The sequence below is a fragment of the Lichenostomus cassidix genome, chromosome 1 (genome assembly GCF_008360975.1).
Source record: "Lichenostomus cassidix isolate B80296 chromosome 1, HeHo_3.0, whole genome shotgun sequence".
Lineage (NCBI taxonomy): Eukaryota > Metazoa > Chordata > Aves > Passeriformes > Meliphagidae > Lichenostomus > Lichenostomus cassidix.
Genome location: NC_139479.1, coordinates 1,324,547 through 1,331,774, shown reverse-complemented (window position 1 = coordinate 1,331,774; position 7,228 = coordinate 1,324,547).

The window sequence follows — 7,228 nt, the reverse complement described above, 5'->3', positions numbered from 1 at the left end:
GAACTCTTAAGAAAAAAAGGGAGAGACACAGTGATATTTATTCCTGATGAGCACTCCTAAATGAAGAGCAGATTATCTGGCGCTGCTGTTTCCCTGAACAATAAATATAACAATTAATAACTAAAAGTAATGAAAAAACCCCCAACATCTTATGCCACCAAGAGGCCTTTGTTTCCAATAGCAGTTATCTTTCCTGGGATGCATCTGTGAGGGTGTCACTGTCCCCCTCAGGGTGGCACAGGAGAGACACCAAGGCCAGGTGTCCCCAAGCTGCCAGCAGCACACTTGGACACGATGGGCTGGGAGGGTTTTCCAACCTCAGTCCTGGGATTCTGTGAAAGTTATCCTAAAACAACAAAAAACTTGGATGGGGTTTGGAGCAGCCTGGGACAGTGCAAGGTGTCCCTGCCCACGTGTCACCACCCAGTGAGGGAGAGATGCCTCTGCCCCAATTAAAGGACAGAGGAGAACATGAGACAGCAACAGAGCGAATTTATTCAACACCATGGATTTGATTTCACAAGAAGTGTGAGGTAGGGAGAGAGGAAGAACAAGGAAACTCCTGTCAGAGAGAGGGAGACCCAGAGCAGAAGAGAATCATCTGAACTCCAGGAGCTGTAAGGTCCCTGCCAAGCCCACCCATTCTGTGACTGTAGAAGCTGTAGAACTCCAGCAGTGACTCCAGAGCTGCTTTCTGCTCAGCACGCCCTGGGCAAGGCCAGGGAGTAGAGCCTGCAAGGCTTCAGCCACAGGGTCACCTGCAGGCGCCTTCTGGTGGATTTTGGTGTGCAAAGAGAATTGCAAATGGTGAGAAGAGCCTTTCCAGCCTCTTTCCAGCCATTCCCAGCCCTTCCTTCCTGCCCACACCAAACCTGTGCTGCCTTTGGAACCCAGCTGGGCTCCCTGGCCATGGGCAGCATCAGAGCAGGGTTGGGGTGGCCAAGGGGTGGCAGAGGAGCTGTTCTGGTGCCAAGGGGTGCACAGAACTGTTCTAGGGCAGCCTGGCTCCACAGGAGGCTTTCATTGGCCTGGAGAGAGCAGGGACAGCCCTGCCCTGCCAGCCCAGCTGGGAACTCTCCTGCTGGCACTGGGGGCTCAGCAGTCACTGCTCACAGGGGACTCACTGGGACTGACTTTGAAAATACATCAATACCTCTGAGAAACAAGAAATGAAATCTGGAGACTCTTTTCTTGTGCCTTACAAACTTTATTAGAAAATACACTAGCCGGGCAGAGAACACACACCGAGAGACCCCAGCCGAGCTGCTTTGTCTGCCCTGGAGAAGAGGGCAACACCAGAGACCCACCAGGGCTTTGCCTCCTGCTGGAACTCCTCTCTGGAAGCTCCACCTCCCTCAGCGGGAAAGCCGCACCATCTCTCCCCACGTGTCGGGAAGGAACATTTCTTCAATGTGTGCCCCATTCTCCAGGCACTTTTGGGTCTCTGTTCCTGTGTCTGTGGGGCAGGGGGTGAGTTCTGTGACCTCAATTCTGATCTTAATTAACTGATGGGTTTGGGTTTTTTCACTTTGCTCTGTTGGCATTCATTTTCTGTTGGTGGAGGGGCATCCCTTGAGAGAGAGCTATTCACTGTGGAGTGTCCTCCCTTAAATTTGTCTCAAAACTGAGACAATAGTTTTTATCTTCTTCATCATTGTCTTCATCATCTTCTTTGTCTTATTTATCTTTGTCTTCACTATCTTCTTCAAAAAGAGTCTCCAGATTTCATTTCTTGTCTCTCAGAGGTATTGATGCATTTTCAAACTCAGTCCCAGTGAGTCCCCTGTGAGCAGTGACTGCTCAGCCCCCAGTGCCAGCAGGAGAGTTCCCAGCTGGGCTGGCAGGCAGGGCTGTCCCTGTTTTCTCCAGGCAAACAAAAGCTGCCCGTGGAGCCCAGTGTTGGCACATCCAGCCTCGGGTCACTCCTGTGCTGCTCCAGGCCTGGGGCTTCCTCCTGGATTGTTTTCCTTCTCCTGGGATAACTTTTACAGAATCCCAGAATCCTTGAGGCTGGAAAAGCCCTCCCAGCCCATGGAGTCCCAGCTGTGCCCAATGGCCACCTTGTCCCCAGCCCAGAGCACTGAGTGCCACAGCCAGGCCTTCCTGGGACACCTGCAGGGATGGGGACTGCAAACCTCCCTGGGCAGCTCCTGCCAAGGCCTGAGCACCCTTTCCAGGAAGAAACTGCTCCAGTGTCCAACCGGAGCCTCCCCAGCACAGCTTGAGACTGTTTCCTCTTGTCCTGTCCCTTGTGGCTGGGGAGGAGAGAAAGGAGAGGGAACGGGGAGGGACGGCGGAGGGACGGAGGGAAGAACAGAGAGGGAAGGGAAGAGAAAGGAGGGAGGGGCAGGAATACGGGAAGGACGGAGAAACGGGGAGTGAGTGAGACAGGGATGGGATGGGAAGTAGAGAAGGGCAGGGAGAGGGGAAAGGAGGAATGCAGGGAGAGAGAGACAGGGTTCCGCCTGTCCCCGCTCACCGCCAGGGGGCGCCCGAGAGCCGCGGGAGCTGTGAGGGGAGAAGCCGCGAGGGGAGAAACTGTGCGGGGAGAAACTGTGAGGGGAGATGTCGTGAGGGGAGAAACTGAGGGGAGAAGCCGCGAGGGGAGAAGATGTGAGGGGAAACGTTGTGAGGGGAGAAGATATGAGGGGAGACGTCGTGAGGGGAGAAGCTGTGAGGGGAGAAACCGTGAGGGGAGAAGATGTGAGGGGAGAAACCATGAGGGCAGAAGCTGTGAGGGGAGACGTCGTGAGGGGAGAAATTGTGAGGGGAGAAGCTGTGAGGGCAGAAACTGTGAGGGGAGAAGCTGTGAGGGGAGAAGCTGTGAGGGGAGAAGCTGTGAGGGCAGAAACTGTGAGGGGAGAAGCTGTGAGGGGCAGGAACCAGGCGGGGAGAAGCCATGAGGGGAAAAGCCGTGAGGGGCAGGAACCATGAGAGGCAGGAGCCGTGAGGGGAGAAGCCATGGTGGGGGTGTGAGGGAAAAAGCTGTGGTGGGGCTGTGCACAGTCAGCATGACACAGGTGGGCTGGGAAGCTCTGGATCAAGGCAGCCGGGAGTGGACGAAAAAAGACATGATTAAAATTTTTTAAACTGGTATGTTTTCCAACAGCCCCAGCATTTGCCAGGCCCCTCTTGGCCTCGTGCTGCTCCAGCACAGTGCCCGTGAGGCTGCGCTCCATGGCTCGAGAACCCGAGGGGATGGGCAGCCCTGTGTTGGCGGTTGCTGGCCCTTGGGACAATGCTCCGGTTCTACACCACATTTCCTTGTAACAGCTCTGGTTCAACATCACATTTTCCTTGGGATAGCTCTGGGCTGCTGCAGGATTGCCAGTCACTGTCCCAAGCTGAGGTCCCTTCTTGCTGTCTTGTTCTGCCAGCACTGACTCCACTGCTGTCCCCTCCTGCTGCTCACTGGGGCCTGGGCTGGCAGCGGGGCAGGTGAGGGGCTGGGGGTGCTGTGCAGGGCAGGCACTGAGCTCTCTTCCCTCTGTGCTCTAGCTGTTGCTTCTACAGCCATCCATTGCTGCTGGGCACACTCCTCCTTTGGCTGCTGCCTCAGTGCCTGGAGCTCCAGCACTGCCTGGCTCAGCATCTCCCCAGTGATGTTCTCATCCCAGCACAGTGAAGGGGGCTGCTGGCCAGGGGTTGAATGGGACACTGGCTGGGCTGTGTGTCCCTTCTGATGGCAGCTCCTCACTGGTGACAGAAGCAGCTGCTGCCTTTCCCTCCTCTGGAGCGAGTGGCTCGGGGGGCTGCTCCTCCTCAGCAGCTCCCAAAGGGGCAGCAGCTGCTGGCGCAGTCTCCATAGGACTCTGTGGGGCAGGAGAGGCTCTGGGCAGGGCACAAGCTGCCACTGCTGTCTTGGTCCTTGTCAGTAAATGGCCTCTCCTCCTCCTCCTCCTCAGTCTGTAACAGTGGCAGGACTGACCTGCCCACTGCCCCTTGCCTGATGCCCGCTGGAGGCCTGGGCTTCCAGCCAGCTGGGCACGGGGCTGGGGGACCAGGAGTTGGAGCTGTAGCAGCTCAGAGTGGCCCTTGGCTCCCAGTCACTGTCATTTGCTTCTCAAAGGAGTTCCATGTCCTCTTCCTTTTGGGACACTCCTTGAATGCTGGTGACATCTTGGCACAGCCCAAGAGCCCCCCTGGCTGCAGCAGGTGCCTGGCCCCACCTGGCCTCCTGCTGCTCCAGCACAGTGCCTGTGAGGCTGAGCTCCATGGCTCGAGCCCCAGAGGGGATGGGTGGCAGAGGTGACAGAGGTGACAGCTGCCATCTTGGGGACACATGGGCTGTGCCCTCCTGGGCCACCCCGAGCGGGGGCAGGAACACCCTGGGCACAGGGCTGTATGGCTGCCGAGGACAGGGGCTGCAAGGCTTTGGCCCCTTGTCCCCTGCACTGCCCAGCTCTGTGCCCCAGCTCTCAGTGTCCCTGGGCCTCTCCAGGCAGGGCAGTGGTGGCAGCCGTGTCACCCTTGCCTGCTGTGGCTGAGGTGGCAGCTGAGGTAGGCTGTCCCAAAGGAGGGACAGGAATTGGCTCTGGCTGCCCTGCGGCACTGCCTGCAGCTCCCTGAGCTCCACCTGTGGAATTTTGAGCTTGATCTCTCTGGGGCTATACTTTGTCTGCCCAAGGTACAATGGGGGCAGCTTGAGCTTCATCTGTGTGGAGGAGTAGGAGGAGGAGGAGGAGGAGGCGTGGGAGGGAGAAGGCTCCCTTGGCAGGGTGAAGATGGTGGTGGTCTCCGTCCACTGGCCTCTCCTTCCTACCTCATCCCTGGCTCTTGCCTTCCTCCGCAGACTCAGCTGTTGCCCTTGGGCAGGCTGGGAGTTGGGGTTCTCCTTCTCCTTGTCCATCTCTTCATCCTAAATTCTTCCTATTATGGTTCTTCTTCAACACATTTTTGAATCCTTTTTCCTCCATTATTAAATTCCTATTACAACTATGCCTTATTAAATAACTATTCTTCTTCATCTTCATTGTCTTCATTGTCTTCATCTTCATCCTTGCCTTCCTCTTGCTGTTTGCTGTCCCCATCTCCCATTGTTGTTGGCAGCCCTGTCAGTGCCGCAGTCCCACAGGAGGGAGGCTCTGGGAGCAATCCCTGCTGTCACTGCCCTGCCTGAGCTACTCCTGGGGCTGTGGCACAAGGCAGGGACAGCAGAACAGCCTGCGCAGAGCCCGCAGTGCCTACCTGAAGCGGGAGGGACGTTTCCTGGGGACAGCTGGCTGCCCGTGGAGGTCCTGGGCTGGCAGCTGGGCAGGGGAGGGGCTGGGGAGACTGTGCTGGGCAGGCACTGAGCTCTCTTCCCTTTTTGCTTCAAATGCTGCTTCAATCTGTGCAGCAATCACCTGTTCCAGGGCATCCCTTTCCTCCTGGTCCTGAGCCCGAGCCTGAGCTTCCAGCAGAGCCTCGATCACAGTCTCCCTGGAGATCTTATGCTCCCTGTGCAGCCCAGCCTGGCTGCTGGCTGGGATATTGTGCTGGACAGCGGGTGAGCTCTCTGTCCATTGTGATGGCAGCTCCTCACGGAGGACAGAAGAACTTGCTGCCCTTTCCTCCTCATCAGAGAGAGAATCATAGATCTCCTCCACCTCTGCAATTCTGGTCCTGCAATCAGCTGCCAGCCAGGTGTATTTGGGACTCTGTGAGCCAAGAGGCTGGGATATTGTATTGCTGGCTGGGATATTGTATTGGACTGCAGGTGAGCTCTCTATCCATAGTGATAGCAGCTTTTCTGTGAGGACGGAAGAACTTGCTGCCCTTTCCTCCTCAGTAGAGGAAGAATCAGAGATCTCCTCCACCTCAGTTATTCTGATCCTGCACTCAGCTGCCAGCCAGGTGTATGTGGGACTCTGTGCCAAGAGGAGCACCTAGATAGGCCCAGCTGGTTCCCTCCAGGGGATCCTCGTCATCCACACAGCCCAAGGGTTTGTTCAAGTTGTTATCCTGGGTGGGACCTTCCCCTTGGGACAGCTCTTGGGCTCCGCACTGCTTCTCTTCGCACAGCACATTGTCCCCAGCCTTGAAACTGAGAGGTGACTTGGAGTCCAGCAGGTGTTGCCATTGGGCCTTCACCTTCTCCTTGCACCATCTCAGTAGGGACAGTCCTTGGGAGCTCTCATCTTCGTCCTCATCTTCATCATCTTTGGAGCACTTGCCTTGCAGCCACTCCAGCACCTTCTGACACGTGGATGCTTCCCGTGCTCCCAGCAGTTCGGCTGATGAGCTTTGATGTCTCTCCATACCACCAAGAAGGGCCCTCCTTGTCAGCTCATTGTCCTCACCTTGTTCCCAATGGGAGAGCTCTGTGTCATCATCTTCCCATTGGGAGAGCTGTCTCTTGTCATTTTCCCATGAGGACATGGCTTGGACATGATAGTTTTCCCCAAGAGACAGCTCTGTGCCATGTTTGCTGTCTTCTGGGGAAAGTTTCTTATCCTCTTTTTCATCCCCTTGGGACAGCTCTTTGTCACCGTCACTCTCCCCTCAGGACTGCTCCTTGTGACCCTTGTTATCCCCTGGGGAGAGTTCGGAGTCATCTTTCGCTGGGGACAGGTCCGCAACACTTGTGCTGTCCCCTGGAAAGTGGTCAATGGCCTCATCCATGTCAGACAGCTCCATGTCCCTTGTGGTGACCTCTAGAATGCCCTTGATGGCTTCTTCCGATTGGGACAGCTCTGGGTCAGTGGTGGTGTCCCCTGGAATGACCTCAATGGCATCTTCCAATGGGGACAGCTCCTCAACCCTTGTGCTGTCCACTGGGAAGATCTTGATGGCCTTGTCAATTTTGGACAGCTCCTGATCACTAGTGCTGTCATCTGGAACAGCCTCGATGTCCTCTTTCAGGTCGGACAGGACTTCGTCACTTGTGCTGTCCCCTGGAATCACATCAATGCCCCCTTCCACTTCAGACAGCTCCTCAACACTTGTGCTGTCCCCTGGAAAGTTGTTGATGTCCTTCACTGGGGACAGCTCCTTGTCACTTGTTCTGTCCTCTGGAGAGAGCTCAATGGCTTCTTCCACTTGGGACAGCTCTGGATTGCTGGTGCTGTAACCAGGAATGACCTCAATGGCCTTTTCCACAGGGGACAGCTCCACATCTGTTGTGCTGTCCACTGGAAGAGGCTTGCTGTCATCTTGCATTTCACACAGCTCCTGGTCGCTCTTGCTGTCCCCTCTAAAGAGCTCAATGTCCTCTGTCACTTGGGACAGTGACGAACAACAACAGGAC